Genomic DNA, 22,430 nt, shown 5'->3' with positions numbered 1-22,430 from the left:
TGTCTCAACTCCAAAGAGCCACAGAAGTAAAAGCTCATAATAATAATTGAAACAATATTTGAAAAAATGACTTACCAAGCATGGCAAACAACTCGAATATGTAGAGCAAAATGTTCTGAAACGGCTTCACTTCAGCTTCGATTGGAGCCGTGCTGGGGGCGGAGTCTGTGAATTTACTCTGTTGGTGTCATAGCCCCTCTAGGAGTTCAGAGTTAAGAGGTCAAGAGTTAATGTTTCCATTGTAACACCTCCAGATTTGACATAGAAACACTCATTTTTAACACTCGATTTTAACTACTATCATTTTACACCTCAGAGTTACATTAAAAGAATGTGACTCTGCTTAGAGTAAAATTAACTCTACTTTTGCAAGAAGACTATTAACACCAAAACATTTAACACTTTTGAATTTGCTGTGTACTTGTGGGCACATGATGAATATGAGGGTCGTGAAAGAAAGAGGAACCCTTGACCAATTTGTTGTCCACCAGGCCACGGCAGAAGCAGATATGGTATGTAAACATTGTTGTTTTTTTAAACCCTCTGGTTAAGGTTAATATGGGCATGTGCAATGAATATCAGCACTGTGTGGCCAGAAGTTTGATAATATAATTTGTTTTGTGTAATAAACAAGGATAGATGATTACAACAAATAGATGACTAATACATAAAAGTAATACATAGATGAATAATGATGATGAGTTATGATGCGTAATCATGGGAACAAGCGGGTTTACAAACTGGAGCAGCTGATTAGCATTAGAAAAGCTGAAATAATACCTCAACTGAAGCCACAAAGCCCGAATAAGTTGACACAGAAGAGACTTCAGTTTCAAGGCAAGGCAGAGATCCTTCCTTCCCACAGTGATTGTGGTCTTCAACAACTCTTTGAAGACTTGATTAGTCTGAGCTGCAACAACACCTAATTTCCCTCTGGGATTAATAAAGTATTACTGAATTGAATATATATAAGAATACACATTATATTGAAAACATACATATATATGACCATACCCATTTCTTACAAGTTGCATGCGTAATTTATACTTTAAAGTCAGTTGATAAACTACACAAACTATACAGATATACTGTAATATATATATATATATACAGTGGGGCAAAAAAGTATTTAGTCAGCCACCGATTGTGCAAGTTCCCCCACCTAAAATGATGACAGAGGTCAGTAATTTGCACCAGAGGTACACTTCAACTGTGAGAGACAGAATGTGAAAAAAAAAATCCATGAATCCACATGGTAGGATTTGTAAAGAATTTATTCATAAATTAGGGTGGAAAATAAGTATTTGGTCACCTCAAACAAGGAAAATCTCTGGCTCTCACAGACCTGTAACGTCTTCTGTAAGAAGCTTTTCTGTCCCCCACTCGTTACCTGTATGAATGGCACCTGTTTGAACTCATCATCTGTATAAAAGACACCTGTCCACAGCCTCAAACAGTCAGACTCCAAACTCCGCCATGGCCAAGACCAAAGAGCTTTCGAAGGATCTGGGGGTGGGCGTCCGGGTACACACCGGCTCACTCCTTGGCGGCCGCTTATTGGGGCTCGCTCGGGCCACTTTGGAGGTGGGGTGCCCCCGGCCTCTCGGCCTGGGGCTCGGTCACTCAGGCACAGCTGGCTGCCGGCGGAGCTCACGGGCGCGTCACTGCAACTCCCCCTGGCTTCTGCTCCGCGGCTGCTGAATGAGCTCTCATCTGGGACTCTCCTTAGCTCTTACTGGGACAGTGGCGCGGCTGCCCCTCTGTGGGTCTTCCTTGGTCTCTTGTGTTCTGGGGGCCTCTGGATGTCTGGAGTTTTGATCTCCTCCATACCTGCTTGATACCATAGAGGACAGGGCTGTGGCTCCCCACACTCTCTAGCAGATCATTACATGGAGAAACCTTTGGAATGCAAGCATGCTGATCCACACAGGTATGCACACAGGTGTACACATGGGTATTCACAGATGCGGACTACAGCTTTCTTGGCTGCTGCCTCAAAGCACACTGTGCGCTGTCTATCTTGCGTGCTGCACAATATCGTTTATTATTTAGTAACTATTGATATCTATGACTAGCTAGTTTATTGTGATGGTGCTTTTTTTTTTTTTTTTTATTATGTTGCTCTTTGTTGTTTGCTGTCTCCCCTGGTTTTTTTGTTTTTCTTTCTCTCCATACAGGTGACCCAGGAGTTTTTTTGTTTTTCTTTTTGTTTTTTTTTTCTCTCTTCCCCCCCTTCTCACCATCTCTTCTCCCCTTTGGTTTTCTTTCTTCCTCTCCCCCTCTTTCTTTCATTCTTTCCCCCTGTCCTATTAAAAAAAAAAAAAAAAAAAAAGGATGACAAAGGATGAACTGAAGCTCCGCCATCACGTGATGTCACATGCTGCTGTTTCTGATGTCACTTCCAAAAGAAAAAAAAAGAAAAAAAAAAAAGACCAAAGAGCTTTCGAAGGACACCAGGAAAAGTATTGTAGACCTGCACCAGACTGGGAAGAGTGAATCTACAATAGGCAAGCAGCTTGGTGTGAAAAAATCAACTGTGGGAGCAATCATCAGAAAATGGAAGACATACAAGACCACTGATAATCTCCCTCGATCTGGGGCTCCACGCAAGATCTCATCCCGTGGGGTCAAAATGATCATGAGAACGGTGAGCAAAGATCCCAGAACCACACTGGGGGGACCTGGTGAATGACCTGCAGAGAGCTGGGACCAAAGTAACAAAGGTCACCATCAGTAACACACTACAACGGCAGGGAATCAAATCCCGCAGTGCCAGACGTGTTCCGCTGCTGAAGCCAGTGCATGTCCAGGCCTGTCTGAAGTTTGCCAGAGAGCACATGGATGATACAGCAGAGGATTGGGAGAATGTCATGTGGTCAGATGAAACCAAAGTAGACTTTTTGGTATAAACTCAACTCGTCGTGTTTGGAGGAAGAAGAATACTGAGTTGCATCCCAAGAACACCATACCTACTGTGAAGCATGGGGGTGGAAACATCATGCTATGGGGCTGTTTTTCTGCCAAGGGGACAGGACGACTGATCCGTGTTAAGGACAGAATGAATGGGGCCATGTATCGTGAGATTTTGAGCCAAAACCTCCTTCCATCAGTGAGAACTTTCAAGATGAAACGAGGCTGGGTCTTCCAACATGACAATTGATAGGTTTGTAGCTTGTACCTATCCACTGGAACGTTGAAGACAATATAATTACACTGCAAAGCAAGACACAAGCAGGCTGGTTTACTCATGCATGAGGGAAATCTGGCTGGAGCCAAGTGTCGTCCCACCACCTAGCCTCCATCAGACTCTCAGCCAGGCTCCCCATAGCACTCCTTTTATTGTGGTTACATGAATATGCATAGGGTCATTAACATATGACATCTTACATAGGTATACATGTGAACAAAGAATACTGTGTGTGTGTGTGTGTGTGTGTGTGTGTGTGTATGAGGTCCAGATGTGACCCTGTGAAGACTCCCCAAAGCTGGTGCCAGGAGTCTAGCGGTCCATCTGAACAAAAGGCTCTTATACTTAAACAGATATACGTGTGTTTGCTATACCATATATGTCATGATTCGGCCGTGTGGCAGGCAGGATGAGGACCCAAATTGCAAACTCACAGACACGGGGGATAAACTCAAAATGCAGCTTTATTGCTGACAGGTGATAAACAATAGCGATGATACAAAAGCAATGCAAAACTACACTAAACTGGGAAAAGCTAAAGTAACATGTACCGGAAGACACGGGGAGAACCACACACGGCATGAGGGAGAACGCGACGCCGAACAGAGGGAGACTCAGACAGAAATACACAGAGGGTAAACGAGGAAAGTTTGAACACACGGGGAACACAGGTGACACTGATAATCATAACGAGACAGGGCGGGGTGAACTGAACATGACATGTACAGGCACAGAGGTTCAGACAGGAGGAGAGAGAGCACGGGGAAAACACAGACATAACGGGCTGGGGAAACATGAAACAACCACAAAGGGAGACGAGGGCTCATAAATACATAGAGGGCACACAGGGGGGAGAGAGAGCACGGGGAGAACTTAGGCAGGGGAAACATGGAATAAAACATGGAATAAAACATAAGGAGAGACGAGGGCTCACAGATACACAGATGGGCACACAGGGGGTAAAAGCCATGAAGGGAAAACACTTAGGGAACAACACAACAGGGCAACTCAGAAAACATGGCCTAAATAAGAAACGAAATACAAAAATACAAGGAACTAAGAATACTGGGCCCACATGGCCCAGGACCATGACAATATATCAGCAAGAGAAGATACGGCCTTTCCTAGGAGGTGTGTAATCTATGCCGGAACACTCTGTAGAGGGAGTGAACGCACTCCCCCTTCATGCTACACAGAGCTGTTACTTTAGGATGAAACATCCTTTCAATCCACCAATGATTATATACACTTCTAAGCATATATGAGTAAATATTTCTAAGCATAAATGACAATCAACAATACAAATCTAACATTACCCCCCTTTTTGACCTTTATGCTTGAAAAGTTCCCAGTTATGAATACCCCATGTCTGACAGTTTCAATGCAAACATTGTTATATTCAGCATATGTCAAATCACCCTAAATTACTGAAAAAATACACAGTTTAACAAATGTATTAGCAGTTATCTCATTCCTCATTGATCTCATCTCATGGCAAACTGCATCCTACAAGCAAACAAAGAAATTGTCAATTTAATAGTGAAAACAAGAAAGTAACATTTTCAAAAACATCTCAGCTTGGTGATGCTTCCTGCGGGTGTGCAAATCACATGTCTCTCTGCAGGGTGGTTTGAGTTCTGCAGGGCGTCATGAATGTCTCTTCCAGATGTTTCCATCATTGTCCATAGGACCAGAGTCCAAATGTATGTAGAATAAACATTCAAACATACCAGTTGGTTTTGTTGTTTGTCAACATGGGTCTCAGCTATTTCCAGAGCTGCAGACCTCTCAGCACTCTAGTTTTATGGCCTCCACCAACCCCCATCACCTCATTTCAGGCCTTCGTCCTGCGAGGGGGATATTTATGACTCCTTCATTGTCCACGCTCTGCAGAGAAACACCTCTGTGAAAACGGTGCAGGGTTCAGTTGTCTTACTGCTGTTATGATCCCAGCAGCCTTCAGAGTGTCATCGTATGTACAGTATAGTGGCACCGCATTAGGTGATGTTCATAGGAAACTGCTGTCATCACCACCATAGCTTCTGGTTCCTGTGCTTTCACAGAATCATGATGTCATCCTCGACCTCCTTCTGCGCTGTCGATGGAGCTTGGCACGCTCCTCATCCCTCGAGTTTTCATGTTCCAACGCTGCTGAAGGTTTAAGGCAGAGCACGTCGTACACCTTAGCTGTCTTCCTCAGCGTCAATATTGAATCTTTCATTTTATTTAAAATCTCCTGGAAGCTCAGTAGCACAGCTCTCTGTGTCATGTCTGCTGTGCTGAAGATGATCTCTGATCCTCCTGAAGCCTCTCTCCTGGCCTCAGCTCCCATCTTGTGGACGATCCTCTCAGGCACTCCTTTTCGTCACGCATAGTCCTGATTTTGGGCCTGCTGGATCTGTCTCAAAACACTCAGCTTCTCCGCCTTCCTCCTGGTTCAGCTGATTCAGCCGTCACGCCTCGCACTTGGTTGCCTTAGAGTTGATCAGAGGCTGGAGGTTGAAGTGCGAGCTTACCCTACGGGGGCTCAATCAGCACTCCCCCCTCACCACTGAAACAACCAAGTGTGAGATTTCTCTATTGTGCTGTCTTGGGGGTGCCGGGGTTTCCTGGGACCTCGACCTCTTTGCAGTGGCTCCAAGGTCTGATCTCATGATGGGCCCCAACCAGCTTGACCTTTGACCTCAACCACTGCCTGGGCTATGCCTGGAATGTTTCTTGCTTCTCACTGCTGCACCTGTATTTCAGAAAAACTTCTATTTGGAGAGCATGTCAACAATCATCAAACCACATTCTTTAGTTCAGTGAACTTCACTTATAGGCCATCAAAGCCTCATCTGAACATGGATGCACCACTTGCATAGGTTTAATACTTGTAAATAAACGGCTAATCACACAAATCACTGCAACAATAATAGTAAACATTGTTTAATGTTAATTCTGGACCCCACCTCTTGACGCATGGACACTCTCATGCGTCAACTCACCAAACCTGGATCCCTGTCTTAAAAACTGGCTCCACCAGGAGCCTGCATACACAAGATCTGGAAATAAAATCAAACTTCACACGTATAAACAATTATATCAAAAGAGTAATAAGCATTCAGCACGGGCAAGACAAGTGTCATGTGCAGGTTTTCTCAAATCATTAAATCACTATTATTACCATAATTCGCCTCAAACATGGATCATCCCATGTGCTCAGTTAACATTAATGTAATCGGTGACTTCTCTTAAGCAAAGTCACTCCACTCACATATTATTATTATGGGCTCAAAGTGGCCAGCAAAGAGCCCATAATAAACTATTCCATAAATACCGTAATCTCTTATTTGTTTTACTCATGTCACTTGTCCGTTTCAGCTGAATCTTCCACAGCATTCTCAAAGAAACAAACATTAGCAATACACATTGACTGTGGTCAGATGGAGGTCAGACACAGGTCAACAGGTTCCAGAGGTGCCATAAAAACACCATAAAATCAACCATCAAAGTAACGTCACATTTTCCCAAAACACAGTGTAACAGCATCACCACTCATAACCTGTAAACACAGTTTTCCTCACACATAAACCCAAAAATCCTGTAGTAGGAAAAACATCAACCAGGTGTCCTGGTATAAATCATGTGAGCAAACCACATGAAGAACTGTAATGCTCGCTGAATCCTTTTTTTTTTAGGCTGGGACATAATTGTCCCAAATAAGTGGCTTTCTCGATCGGTCGTATAGCACTTTCAATTCCCGACGTGCAGATCTGCTTAAAGAAAAGAAATAAACAAACAAAATCAGTGCCTGTTCAAAAGATAAAAAATGAAAAATAACAAATTATCAAACCAAACTTTCAGTGCACTGTGAAAGTATCAAAATAAAAAGGCCTTATTAAGTCATGACACAAGCTCCTCATCAACTTCACAACAGGAGAAGAATCATCAGCTAGATTCACTCCAAACCAACCATCAGCTGCACAACACACAACATAACCCTAATGTCATATTAACTATGAGTTTAATCACCAGGTCTGTGCTCTTCACTCATTTAGGCCACAGATCTATTTTATTCAATTTTCCTTTTTCCCTTCATCATAAAACATGTGACATGCTGTCATGCACTTCACAAAAGACGTTTGTTCTGACGTATTCAGAGTTGTATATCTAGATACAGAATTCACTCGCACATCAAAGCAGGGAACTCAGTGTTTTAGAGTTTCCACTCAAACACATCTCATCCACTCGTGCTAGAATTCAGTCACCTTTCATTAATCTAAAACCGATCAACTAATTTGCATATCAGCCATTAACCCACTAAGTTGACAGGACAACAGGAAAGCATGTTCAAAATAGTATCACAAAAGACAATTTCCCTCATACAGTAAATTACTTGCTGCATCAATCAAGCAGGAAGCTTCTCCCAATTTACCATTTTAACACTAAATTTATTGCCTGATCACTGATTCATCAAACCAGGATTTTTTTTTTTTTTTCCCCACAAAGGTTAAATTGTTGTCCTGCAACTTGGAGAGTCAATTTTTTTTAGGATAAATTCAGTATTTGATAACAAGTGTCTGCTAAATTGACACTATTTTAACACTGATGAACGATAACAAACTAATTTTCATTGCAGGTTTGTGTAATTAGACAGGTCTAATGCATGTCTGTGGAGCTGCATATCCAGCAGAGCATGTTCTTAAAGCTGCCTTTCCTACACACTTCTCTGCTATTATTTGATCATTTCTTAACTAATGTGCTATGAGTCTTCATGAGTCATTTTGTGTTTGGAATTGTTAGTAAAGTTAATTCATGTTCTGCTTGTTTGTGTGATTTTGTATGTTTCTATCTGTTTCAGACTCCTTCACAATTTTCCAACTTAAGCAGTCAGTTTTCTTTTCCCCAGATTTGCTAACCCAAATTTTGATTTCCCACATTTAATAACAGCATTCCTCTGTGTTTCCACTTACTCTCACTCTGTTGTCATCTCACTCTGTTGTCCTCTCCCACTTGCAACAGTCCCCAGCCGGCAGTTCTCCTTCAGCTTTGTCCTGTGTTCCACTGTCTCTTCTTGCCATTTTACTCCACAGGTGGCAAATGTCAAACTCCAACAGTCTCCTCAGTTCTCCTCAAAAGTTTTCTTCACATGCATAGTGAAGTTGCAGCTTGTTGTAAACACAGTGCCATTCATCCGATCAGTCAGGATGATGGGTTTGCATTGCTGCTGCTTGCTGAGACTTTTTGCTCAGGACTTGATGCTGTCTCTTTATCTGCCATGTTATTGCTTTGGAGCTGCATTCTTCAGGGAGGAGTGAGCTTGCTTGTGAGTTTGTGAGGTTGAGAAACACATTGCGCTGTATATAAGTCAGCCAGAACTTGGCCTGCATGTTTCCAATGATGTTTAACTATAAATTTCTTCCGTCCGACCGCTGCATGTGGAAAATTGATACAGGTCTGCTTTTCACCTGAAAGTGACAAACTAAGACATGTTCATTATCATCACTGCTTAATCAACACACATCTCTCTCTCTCTCTCTCTGTCCGTGTTTGTGTGAACAATCCTTTCTTAAAGCAGAAAATGACATTGTAGTTGTTTTTTGGCTGATCAACACAAAACCTTTTTCCTATGATTATTTTTCTTCGTCTACAATGTAATTTGTCTCTTTTTCACTCTTTTTTTTTTTTTCCCTTTACAATAGCTTGTGATCCGCAAAATCACTGCTCTCACTCACAATCAAAGGCAATTACTTTTGCACAGTGCACAAAAACACTGTGATGTCAGACACATTCACACTCACTTTTTCATCTGCATAAATAAATCATATGGCTGGAGATATGTGCCATGGTGATCCATAGGCATGATCACCAGTTTATTTAATTATTTTTAATCCAACAAAACAAATAAACAAAAACACGATGCTGATGCTACACACACACTAGTCAAGGTGCAGAAAAACTGCTCACGGAAACGCTGCACACTCTCTGTTTCCCCTCTCTTTGAGTAGTTCTCAGACAGCTCTTGATCTGATAATGTGTAGCTTGCTCATCAGCTCAAAAAACAAAAACAAAACTGCAACGCGACATCACACAGTAGTTGCAGCATATTAGTTGTTTTCACAGATGTGCTCTATATCTCAACAATGGCTCATAATAAGACGACAGTCTTCCACACAGGTCAAGTGCCTCTATGCACTTCATGAGTGTAAATATTTACCTATATCACTTCACCTCACATGTCATTGTACTGAATTTGAGCAACCACAAGCTTAATGTAGGTTACTTTTAACAACTATCCACCTCAATGGTTTGGCACACAGGCTGTTGTCGAACAGGGCAAGCTAAAGAGTTAACATTTTGTGTCAGCAAGGGGTGGGGGGAAAGCCACCCACCAGAGCACAGCTGCTGATGTGGGCTGGCCTTTTCCACACACTCCTGGCTGCTTAGGAAACCATGATAACAACAACAGTCGGTGTCGCAGACCACGTGTTCTACTCCGCACACACTCACACAACAACAACAACAACAAATATCCTCACTCACAACCAACAAAAATTAGGCCTATTGTCTCAACGCAGTCTCACACAGTGACCACGTGCTCTGCCGCACACAGTGGCAAAGACTTACATGATAGCAGTGATCACGCGCTTTATCGCACACAGTGATAAAGACTTTCAACGCAACCTCACACAGTGGATGCGTGCTTTGCTGCACACAGCGGCAAAGACTTTCAACGCAACCTCACACAGTGACCGCGTGCTTTGCTGCACACAGCGGCAAAGACTTAAACTTACTCGGTGTTGCTTAGCGTGTAATGTAGCCTCGAATCCCGCCGATCGTCATTCATCGAGGAGAAAGGACAGACAGCGAATCCACAGGAACTTCCTGGCTGACGTCAGTCTTTCAGCGTGCCTCTCCCCCCCCTCGGTGAATGCGATCCCAGGGCTCCGGCATCGAAGGACCAATTAATGATAGGTTTGTAGCTTGTACCTATCCGCTGGAACGTTGAAGACAATATAATTACACTGGAAAGCAAGACACAAGCAGGCTGGTTTACTCATGCATGAGGGAAATCTGGCTGGAGCCAAGTGTCGTCCCACCACCTAGCCTCCATCAGACTCTCAGCCAGGCTCCCCATAGCACTCCTTTTATTGTGGTTACATGAATATGCATAGGGTCATTAACATATGACATCTTACATAGGTATACATGTGAACAAAGAATACTGTGTGTGTGTGTGTGTGTGTGTGTGTGTGTGTGTGTGTGTGTGTGTGTGTGTGTGTGTGTGTGTGTGAGGTCCAGATGTGACCCTGTGAAGACTCCCCAAAGCTGGTGCCAGGAGTCTAGCGGTCCATCTGAACAAAAGGCTCTTATACTTAAACAGATATACGTGTGTTTGCTATACCATATATCAGCAAGAGAAGATACGGCCTTTCCTAGGAGGTGTGTAATCTATGCCGGAACACTCTGTAGAGGGAGTGAACGCACTCCCCCTTCATGCTACACAGAGCTGTTACTTTAGGATGAAACATCCTTTCAATCCACCAATGATTATATACACTTCTAAGCATATATGAGTAAATATTTCTAAGCATAAATGACAATCAACAATACAAATCTAACAACAATGATCCAAAACACACCACCCGGGCAACAAAGGAGTGGCTCCGTAAGAAGCATTTGAAAGTCCTGGAGTGGCCTAGCCAGTCTCCAGACCTCAACCCCATAGAAAATCTGTGGCGGGAGTTGAAAGTCCGTGTTGCTCGGCGTCAGCCCCAAAACATCACTGCTCTCCAGAAGATCTGCATGGAGGAATGGGCCAAAATACCAGCTACTGTGTGTGCAAACCTGGTAAAGACCTATAGTAAACGTTTGACCTCTGTTATTGCCAACAAAGGTTATGTTACAAAGTATTGAGTTGTATTTTTGTTATTGACCAAATACTTATTTTCCACCCTGATTTATGAATAAATTCTTTACAAATCCTACCATGTGGATTCATGGATTTTTTTTTTCACATTCTGTCTCTCACAGTTGAAGTGTACCTCTGGTGCAAATTACTGACCTCTGTCATCATTTTAGGTGGGGGAACTTGCACAATCGGTGGCTGACTAAATACTTTTTTGCCCCACTGTATCTCTATTTTATAGGTGACTGCTGCAGAGGTGACCCATGTCTACCACACTGTAAAGCACGGTTTAAGTTATAACTCGGGTGACTGTGCACTCAAACTGACTGTACGAATGCTGAATGACTCCAGTATTGCCAAAAAGATGTCCTGTGGGAGGACTAAAGCTGAAGCAGTTGTCACAGATGTCCTGTCTCCAAAGGCAATAGAAGAGGTGATCAAAAAATTGAAAAGTGGTGCAACTCCACTCCCATTCTCTCTTCACACTGATGCTTCAAACAAGGGAAATCGGAAGATGTTTCCCTTGGCCTTGCAGTTTTTTACACCAGAGGCTGGAGTTGTCAACAAGATGTTGGATTTTGTTGAAAATTCAGATGAGTCTGCAGAGGGAATAGTAAAAATAATACAAAGCTCTCTTGAAAACGTGGGGCTATCCTTAGATCAGGTTTCTGCATTCAGTGCTGACAATGCAAATGTAAATTATTGCATCCACAACTCAGTCTTCACAAAATTGAAAGAGACCAACAGTGAGATCCTTCGTGGCAACTGCCATGCACATATTGTTCATAACACTGTGAAAAAAGCCCTGGACAAGCTCTCAGTAGATGTGGAAAATATTGTCCTGAAGATATACAGCTTCTTTTCCACCTCTGCCAAAAGGAGAGAGTCCCTGAAAGAGTTCTGTGAATTTTGTGACGTTGAATTCCATGATATCCTGCGCCATGTTGTGACGAGATGGCTGTCACTCAACCCTGCAATCACCCGCCTGCTGCAGAACTGGGACCCGCTGAAGTCATATCTCATCAGCATTGGTGAGGAATGTCCAAGGCGCCTGAAGGAATTGCTGAAGTTGACAGAAGATGCTGCTGGAATTGAGGGAGAGGCAGACATTGTGGAAGTCTACCTCCTCTTCTGTAATAATGTCATGTGTCTGTTTGAAGAAGTGGTGAAAAAACTGGAGAAGAATGTAACCACGTCTGTTGACCTCTAGTCCATCATGGAGTGTTTCCTGACAAGACTTATTCAGAGAAGAGATGATGGGTTCTACGGGTACCTAACAAGACAAAAGCTCCAGCATCTATCGCCATCTGATTCTGATGGTGCCAGGCAGGAGTTTACAGCCGTCCTAGGCACTGCCATCAGTTATGTCCTGAAGTGGTTTGACTTTTCAGAAGAAAACTGGCTTTTCCACCTGCAGCCCCTCTCTCTAGCATCTGGGAAGATTTCCTTTGATGACATTGAGAAGATCATTGAACGGCTTCACCTGGCTGGCAGGTAAGAAGAAAACATTTGCCAGTGAAATGATAAACCATGTTTTAATAGTATTGATGGTTAAAAATAAACAAATACAATTGATAGATAACATATATAAATAAAACCATAATCATTAACTTTGTTTGGAGTGTATATATATTAATTAGAAGTGAGCTCATTGTCAGTCTAAATTATGATATGTCTTGCTCAGAGTTTTACTCTGCAGTACTGAAAGACAAACAACTCCTAACTGCAGCAAGAGCTAAAAAAAAAATACAAATGGAAAAAGTAGTCTGTTTCCACATAATGTAGCATTGAGCTTGAGTTCATGAGTTTGTTGGGGTTTTTTTTACTTCAACTTTCAGCTACAGTCAAGGCCTTTGAGGCACAAATGTTGTGTTTACAGGTGTTCCACAAACTTTTTTTGCACTTTTCTAATTGCACTAAATGTGCACTGTTACAAGAATGTTTTTCTTTCTATTGTTTTCTATTAATTTATATAATTTTAGGTTAAGCAGGACAGAGTTCTTTGTGTTAATTTTGTCATTTTGCACAAAAAGTGAAGCGTACCAGTCTTTCGTTTAGGAAAGAGACCTATTTTATTGTGTTAATGTTGTCATTTTGCGTTAAAAATAAATGGATAAATGATCATTTGTTTCCCATGTGTTCATATCACAAAGAATATGCATCTACTTAACTCAACTTCAAGTCAAATGGTTAAAAAAAAAATTTCACACTCAAAAAAAAGAGCTAAAAAAATTCACCACACAGGGAAGGATGACGACAATTGGGTCGCCCGGCCCTGGCCACTAGGTGTCCCTTATTTTTTTTTCAGGGAGTTGGCAACCCTAGCTACGCGTACTCAGCTCTGAAGCTGTGTCAAAGTTTGCTGTGTCTTTTTTAGATTTGGCGTTTATGATTCCTGACTGCTGCTCAGTTTGCTCATCTGATGGTTATGCTGATATTTTGTTATCATTATTTTCATCTACCCCTGATTTGGCTGTACCTGATGACTGTTCTTTCTGCTCGGTTGATGGTTGTGCTAATATCCTGTTATCTTTTTGTTCTTCTATTCTTGATTCTGTTGCTCCCATCAAAATGAAGCACTCTAGAACCTACTCTCATTGCTGGCTAAATGATACTACGCGTGCCTTACAACGTGTTTGTCGCCGCGATGAGAGGAGGTGGAAAAAAGATAAACTTCAGCTTTCTTATGACATGTTACAGACAGTTTCAAACTGCTGCTAGAATGGCTAAGGCATCTTTTCTTTCCAAAGTCATTCTGGCTAATGGTCACAACCCCCATATGCTATTTAAAATTTTTCATTCTGTTTTTAATCCCTGTCCTGATATGCCTTTACTGTATTCACAAGCTCTTTGTGAGCGTTTTCTTTTTTAGATGAGGTTTCATCCCTTAAGCTTTCCTCTTCGTCTGCCTCTTATCCCGTCTTTTCTTCTGAGTGTAATTCAACTTTTCATCAATTTGAGCCCGTGTTACTTTCAACTCTGAAGCAGCTGGTTGATCAACTGAAAAACACCAATGCTCTGTTTGATATTCATTGTTAAGGGCTGCTTTGATGTAATTGGACTGAGCATTCTATCTTAATGAATTTTTCTCTACTCTCTGGATCTGTCCCACTGACCTTTAAGCATGCTGTAGTCCAGCCTATTCTGAAAAAAAAAGAATCTTTATTGTTATGATCTTTTGAACTATAGACCAAACTCTAAGCTTCCGTTTCTGTCCAAGATCCTGGAGTGACTAGTTCTTTCTCAGCTTCAGGCGTATTTAGATGCGAACAACATTGCAGAGAAATTTCAGTCTGCCTTTAAGCCATGGCATAGCACTGAAACAGCCTTGCTTAGAGTTCTCAATGACCTTCTTGTAAGCACTGACTCTGGACGCTCTGTGGTCCTGGTTTTATTGGACCTTTCCTCTGCTTTTGATATGGTCGATCATAACATTCTTTTACTAAGACTTGAGCATACTGTGGGTATAAGAGGCACTGTCCTCAACTGGTTTAAATCTTATCTTGCTGACAGGTCAGTTTCTCGGTTAATTTGGGCAACTTCTCATCTTCCTCGGTACCTGTGCGCTGTGGTGTGCCTCAAAGATCTGTATTAGGACCTATTCTCTTCTCACTATATCTGCTCCCTCTTAGAGCAATTTTTGAGAAGTATAATATTGCCTTTCATTGCTACGCTGATGATATACAGATTTATTTTGAGATTACTGACAATCTTGCTATGTCTTTTCACTATTTTCGTGAATGCATGCATGAGGTTAAAGATTGGTTCAAGAGTAATTCTCTTATCCTGAACGAAAAGAAAACGGAGATCGTGGTGTTCGATAGTAAAATACCCCACGTGTGCTGCTCTGATGCCTTTTGCTAGCTCCCCTTCTGATTATGCAGGTAATATTACTGGATAGCTCATTTAAATTTGACAAGCAAGTGTCTGCTGTTGTGAGGTCTAGTTTTAATCAGCTGTGCCTCATTTCTAAGGCAAAGCGCTATATTCCGCACAATGACCTGGAAAAACTTATTCACACATTCGTGACTTCCAGGTTGGACTACTGCAACTCTCTTTACATTGGCCTTTCCTCCTCCCTTCTCGTTAGATTGCAGACTGTCCAGAATGCGGCGGCACGCCTTTTGACAGGTAGTAGGAAGTTTTCTTCTATCACTCCTGTTCTTGCTGGTTTGCACTGGCTGCCAGTTAAGTACCGTATTCAATTTAAAATTCTACTTTTCACTTACAAAATTTGTAATAATTTGGCGCTGAGCTACCTCAATGAGCTTCTTAGGTTACACACTCCTGTCAGACCACTGCTACCCAACTTCTTCTGGAGCAACCTCGTTCTCGGCTGAAATCTCGCGGCGACCGTGCGTTTGCTGTAGCTGCCCCAGTCTTATGGAACAACCTTCCTGTTGCTATCTGGGCGTCTGACTCTATGCCACTGTTTAAATCACGGCTGAAGACTTATTTATTTAATCTTGCTTTTCCACCTAGTTAACATTTGGTGTGCGTTGGTACATTTTTTTGCGTTATGCTTGTTAACTACTTTTATATATTATGATTGTCAAGGTTTTATAATTGATACGTGCCATGTCCTTTCTCTTTTCCCTCCCATCTCCTTTTTCTTATTTTATTTTTTCTCAAGCACCTTGGTATACCCTTGGTTTTTTAGTGTGCTTTATAAATAAAGTTTATTATTATTATTATTATTAAGTGACCAATCACCTTCTCCTGACGTCATCTGCTAACTCGAAAAAACAAACGCCTTCAAAAAATCTACTTCACTTGCGAGAAGAGAAACTGCCCCTGTAAGGACAATATGTATAATGCTTACCATTTATTAAAGAAAGGTATCCTGAAATGCAAAGAAGTTCCTGGATCGGCGGACAGAAGCGGTTTCTCTTCTCGCAAGTGAAGTATATTTTTTTAAGGCGGTATTTTTCAAAGGTACAAAAGGGGGACATCACAACAATGTGATTGGTCACTTGCAATGTTGAACCTGGAACAACATTTATTATGATGATGTGGGAACAATACCAACACAAGGATATCAGATCGTCCTTTTTGGAAGACATGTATACCTATATACCTGTATACACTATATATCTATCTGCATTGAACATACATACTATAACGTTCCCGTAGACTCTTAAGCACGACAATTTTTGCCCTTACCATGGGTTATTAAGGTAGTACAGTAACAGGGCAGATAATGCTAGGGAGAGTCCTTCCAAACACCTCACTCTCCAGCTCCAGTAACTAACAGAGGTGGGACCAAGTCATTGTTTTGCAAGTCTCAAGTAAGTCTCAAGTCTTTATCCTCAAGTCTCAAGTCAAGTCTCAAGTAATGTCAGGCAAGTCAGAGTCGAGTCTCAAGTCACTGGTGTAAAAGTCCGAGTGAAGTCACAAGTCTGAAATTTTGAATTTCAAGTCCTTTCGAGTCTTTAAAAAAAAAAACGAAAAAAGCATGTTGCAGTTATATGCTAAATGTAAATATTAGACCATGTAATTTTTAAATCTGTGTTTTTCTCAACACATGACAAAATAGTGAACTTAGAAAATATACACAAATTGTGAAATTGCACCTCTTTAAAATGCAGCTCAATTAAACCTAGCTCCAAGAATAATTTTCACCGACAGTTCTGAGATAAGCTGCATGTTATTCTTGGATGCGGTTGTAGGACCGGCTTTAAAATCGCATGACAAAAATATCATACACATTAAAAAAACTGCATCACCAACGTAGCCTGAACAACATTTGCTAGTTAGATGAAGTCAGCTATCTCATTGTAGCATATTTATATGCATATTTATAATCATACGGTTCTTGGAGTGAGTGCACACACTTATGAAGTTTAGTAACTTCCGGTCACTGCAACAAGCCCAGGTACAGTTTACCGCCGGATGGGTACAGACCCTTGAAATGCACCGTGTAGAACAAAAGACCATCGTACGTATCATAAGTTTACCAGTCTCACAAATCGTCTTCATAAATACACATTCGTTAACCGTTTATTAATAGGACCTTTGAGCTCAATGGTAATTAATTAGCAGTGGAAATAATTTCTGGTACGCATCACAGAAATGTAGCAGTGACAATAATATTGTATGCTGTAATCGCACTGGGCAATTAGTGATACAAAACAACTGTTTTATCCTGTGAATAAAAGTATATGTTTTTGTCAATGTACCATGGTAATAACAGAAGCGAAACGCAATACTGTGTCAGGACAATTCACTATTTATGCACAATAAACAAAGGAGCATAGCGCGACAATTTCTGTTCAGCGCCAGACTTGCTTGTAACCTATATCACCAATTATGTTATGAAAATGACGCATTAACTACAACAGAAGACTGACCTTTGTGGGAATGCTTGGAGCAGACTAACCTGTGAGCTGGAGTGTTCTGGGACGTTATATTTGATCTTTGAATGGCTGCAATCCAGGCCATCCGTCGCCTGTTTGTCAGTGCCAAGAAACATCATGTTTCCGCTGCTGTTATCATTTTGTACATAAAACATGTTAATTTAAAATCAGGATAGTGTCGTGGTTCCGGGTCATTTGACCAAGAGTTTTGAGTTTACTTGTGTTTTGGTGACTGTTGTGTATTATGATTTCAGTTAAACTGGTTAGTTCTGAGTTAATTCTTATTAAGTCTCTGAGTTTAATTGTAATCAGTTTAGTTCCTTGTTTATTAGTTCCTTGTGTCTTGTGCTCTGTGTCCCTCTCTGTGAGTTTGCGTTCCTTCATTTGCCCATATGTGTATTTATGTCAGCTTCTCCCTTTGTCACAATCTCCCTCATTCCCTACTGTGTTTTCTGCCTGTACCTTAGTTACTAGTTCTTTTTTCATCCAGATATAAAGCTGTGTTTTGAGTTTAGTTCTGCCTTTGAGTTTAGCATTTGGGTACAATCCTGCCTGCCGCACACAGTAACACATGCCAGATATGTTTCTAAATAAAGTTCATGTTGTAAAATAACTCCAATAATGACTTTAAAATACTGAAATACTCACCTAAAACAAACAGGGGAATCAGAAACATGCCGACTGCCTCCATGTTCACAGACAGGCTACTCTACTGCCTGGATTAAAAAAAGAGAGATCATTTCACGTATGGAGCTGTAACACTGTGCTTAATATTTTTAAAGCAATTTCATAATAAAAATGTTCCTTGTCCATTCATACATTCCTTTTTCTTGTAGTTCTTTCTTTTTAAAATATGTTGAAATATATTTTAAAAAAAGCCTCTGTTCCAAGTCCGCTTGCATCTGCCAATCCCTCGCAACCTTCAGCGGGCCCAGGTCTGAGGTTGAGGGGCTTGTCCTTGGCTTGTCTCCTTCCCGGACAAATGTTGATGAAAACTGACGCTCCTCTTGGTTCTTGAAAGGTTGAGCGTTGATAGATTTTCTTTTGCACTCCACTTTCTCAGCTAGAGACCTGAGAACCTGGTTGTGTCTCCATGTGTATCTGCCCTGAGTAAGGCTAGTCCTACAACTAACCAAGATGTGCTTGAATGTTGCTGGGACTGTACACAGGGGGCAAGATAGGTCCTTTCAAAACCACAGCTGCAGATTTATTGGGGAAGGTAGCACATCGTATGTCGCTCGGATGATGAAACTTAGTCTATTAGATTCCACGCCCCAGATTTCACTCCATGAGAGTTTCCTCTTTTCCACACGCTCCCAATTCACCCAGCAACCTTGTTTGGCCAGTGCCACGGCTCTGGCATGTCTGGCTGTTTCCTCCTGTCGACGCACCTCCTCCACCACCATTTTTCGACATTCGGGTACAGATGCCTGTTGCCACCGAGGTGTTACTGCGCCAAGACCAAATCCTCCTCTGCCCTGTTGGACGTGACCCATCACGTCAAGATGCCGTAGAGCGGATTTTGCCTGTAGCACAGATGTGGCTGGGGTCCACTTCCTCCCCGTTGCTAGGGTGGGATCAGTGCCTCTCACTATGGGGTCCCAGGAGTCCGTGAGTGACATCGCAAGCCTCACTTTTGCACATTTAAACTCCTCAACCAGGCTAGGGACAGGCAATGACAGTATACCGTTGCTGTAGAGTCCAACACTGCTGAGGCATTTGGGAAGTCCGAGCCACTTCTTAACGTAGGAGCTCACTAGCCTCTCTAGTCGACTGGCATGATTGAGTGAGACCTCGTACATTGTCAGCGGCCACAGTAGTTTGGGTAATAACCCAAACTGGAAGCACCAGAGTTTCAGTTTCCCTGGGAGTGCAGTGTTGTTAATCCGCTTGAGGTCATCAGCCAAGTTCTGCCTTAGTGGTTCTAGTTACCATTTATCATTGAGGTCTGCATTATACCACCGTCCCAGGCTCTTTATGGGCTTCTCTAAGACTGTTGGAATTGGTTCTCCACTGATATAGAATTGCCCGGCTGTCAGCTTTCCTTTTACGATGGAGATGCTGCGAGATTTACTTGGCTTAAACTCCATTCTTGCCCATTCTATGTTTTTTCTGGAGCTTCTGTAGCAATCGCCTAGTACATGGTTTTGTTGTTGTACTGATGGTCATGTCATCCATGTAGTCTCTAATGGGAGGAAGACGAAGGCCACTCTTGAGTCTCTCACCTCCTACTACCCACCGGGATGCCCACATGACCAACTTCATTGCCGTGATAAATGCCAGAGGGGAAATCGTGCAGCCTGCCATAACTCCAATTTCCAGGTGCTGCCAGACTGTGGTGGTGTTCTCAGATATCACACAAAACTGTAAATCCTGAAAGTAGATCTTGACCAGTCCTGTAATGTGGTTTGGTACGCTGAAATAGTTGAAGGCCATCCACAAGGTCTAGTGCGGAACTGACCTAAAGGCATTGGCAAGGTCTAAAAAGACCACATGAAGGTCTCTTCGTTCTTTCTTGGCAGTTTGAATCTGGTGCCAGATGATGCTGGCATGCTCCAGACATCCCGAGAAGCCCCGGATGCCAGCCTTCTGCACTGATGTGTCAATATAGTTGTTTCTTTGCAGGAAAGTAGATAGCCTTTGGGCCAAGACACTGAAGAAGATCTTTCCCTCTACGTTCAGCAGGCTGATCTGGCGAAACTGGCTGATGGATGAGGAGTTCTTCTCCTTAGGGATCAGAATACCTCCTGCTCTTCGCCAAGCCTTTGGAATCACTCCTTTCTGCCACGCTACCTTTATCAAAGTTATTGAATATGTGCAATACAATGTTTGCTAACCAAATAAGGCCAGGTGTAGTCTTATCCCTTAACAGTTTTAGCAGAATTACAGTGAACCGTGTTGGCCAGCCAATGTTAGAAAGAAGGAAATGCAAAGACAGAACTTGCTTTTTAAGAAGGTGCATTGAAGTCAGTTTATCACAAAGCTGCTGAAATAAACTCTTCAGTTCTGTTAATGTTCTGTGAAAGAGGAAGTCTGACACATATTTAAAGATGCAAATTACCGACACACTGTCAAAGACCTTTTTACTCACTTGAGTTTTTTTCAAGCTATGCAAACACAAATGATGTTGAAATAAGTAAGATTCAGAGTTCCTGAAAACTAACATTTTCAATTTCACTTTCCTTATATATTAAAAGTGCAGATATATGTTATTAAATATATTTCATATACTTATTTGGTGGAAGGTTTGCTGGTCCTATCCCCTGCAGGTTAAATTTTTTATTTAAAAAAAACTAAGAAAAAAACACTCATCTTCTCATGGAAGCAGTCCCTGCTGTGTGACCATGTTTGTTTTTGTTGGTGTTGGTGTTTCCCGGAGGCATCTGGCTCTGAGGGTTTCCTGCCATTAAACCAGCCACACGTGGAAGACCATGACAGTCATCTGTTGCTGATCAGCCTCTTCTGAGTAGCTCCTTAAAAGAGGAGCTGAGCCTCAGTCGATGCTGGATCGTTAAGAGAAATCATTTAGTTCAGTTCCCAGCAAGTGAGTGACAGTGTTTCCGGAGTGAAGTGTGGCGTGTACTTACCGGTTGCTTGTTGTTTTCCAGAGTGTGCCAACACAAGTAGAGGGAGTTAAGCACTTTGTACATATACACCACGAGGAGGAAGGAAACTCACCACTTACACTAGAGAAGTCACAGCACAGGAATATGGAGCAAGCACAAGGGGAAAAAGAAACTCACACATGGAGGATTGTTTTACTTATCGTCATTGTCATTCACTGTAAATAAATTCAGAGTCCTGTGTTTCAGTCCTGCATCCACACCGCCCTTGACACATCTGGCATAATTATTTTAAGGTTGCCAATACCAGGAGCCACACACTAAAAATAAAAATGATTCATAATTTGGGGCATAATCAGGAGCAAAAAACAACAACAACAACAAAAAATAGAATGTAGCAGGGAAACTGAAAAGTACCACGCCAAAGACAATGGGTCACGCCAGAACTTCCAGCAACATGCCCCCCAATCCAACAAGTACCCGAATCCCAGGAAAGGGCAGCAAGTAGTGGTATAGGGAGAGGCAACACCACTCTCCATGACCAGGTGCCACAGTATTTCTATGTATCATGGTGACTTGTTATGTCGATTAATAATAATAATAAATTTCTGCTACATCCTGGTAGGATTTCTACTGTGCTTTAAATACTACAGAAATGCTGGAACTGCATTTTAAAGTTATCAGACTCAGTAAACAGTTAAAAAAAATGTACGCTTTAAAATAAGCATGTTTTAGAAAAAGAATAGAATACCCACTTTATTTTCCATTCAGAACACACACCAGTTAATGCACATCAGAGGAAAGTATCAGTGCATTTACTCACCATCAGACTGCACAATATGGTTGTTGGGGGAAAACTCTGTAAAAGACCCAGGAGAAATAAAGACACAATGAGACAAAGTTACTTTCTTTATCAAACGTGTACACGGGTGAGCTGCTAAGAACAACTCACACCATGCACAGTGGCTTGGTAATTTTTATAGGAAAGACAGTGAGAACAGGATAAGAAAATACAAAACAAATAAAATAAACAACTCCATATGTGGCGCTAGTCTCGTCAGCAGAGAGCTGGGAGAAGGCTGTGAGAGATAAAACAATCTAAAACAATACGTCCCAAAACAGTATGTCTTTGCTGAGAAAGTCTAAAAAGATAATTCTAAACTAATCTAACCATAGGCAAAGGGCAGACAAAAGGCATCTTTGTACATTTAAAAGAAGGTAAAGAAACATAGAATCATTTTTCCTGTAACATTCCCTCCTGTTTAACTTATTTTAAATGTATACAACAATTGTCTATGAAAATTATTTATTAAGTATCTTAGGCCATTTTTAATTTCCAAAATTTTCAAAATGTCAGCATAGCAGAAATGGCAGTCATTTGGTCTAAAGAATAAAACAAAAGAAAATAATAAAAAGAAAAACATAGTAAATGA

The 22,430-nt window shown here is 41.7% G+C and overlaps 2 pseudogenes; one reads left to right on the top strand and one right to left on the bottom strand.

Moving 5' to 3' along the window:
• The first annotated feature begins 11,412 nt into the window (after window positions 1-11,412).
• LOC147322450 (uncharacterized) lies at window positions 11,413-12,576 on the top strand (annotated as a pseudogene).
• A 6,045-nt stretch (window positions 12,577-18,621) lies between these two features.
• LOC147322449 (uncharacterized) lies at window positions 18,622-19,870 on the bottom strand (annotated as a pseudogene).
• Window positions 19,871-22,430: the final 2,560 nt, after the last annotated feature.

Source organism: Aulonocara sp. 'chitande type north' Nkhata Bay, linkage group LG9, assembly GCF_057382095.1.
Source record: "Aulonocara sp. 'chitande type north' Nkhata Bay isolate Kocher_YH1m ecotype deep benthic linkage group LG9, A_spYH_male_GT1.1, whole genome shotgun sequence".
Classification (NCBI taxonomy): Eukaryota; Metazoa; Chordata; class Actinopteri; order Cichliformes; family Cichlidae; genus Aulonocara; species Aulonocara sp. 'chitande type north' Nkhata Bay.
The sequence above is the reverse complement of the archived record's forward strand: the minus strand, read 5'-3'. Positions and strand labels throughout refer to the sequence as shown.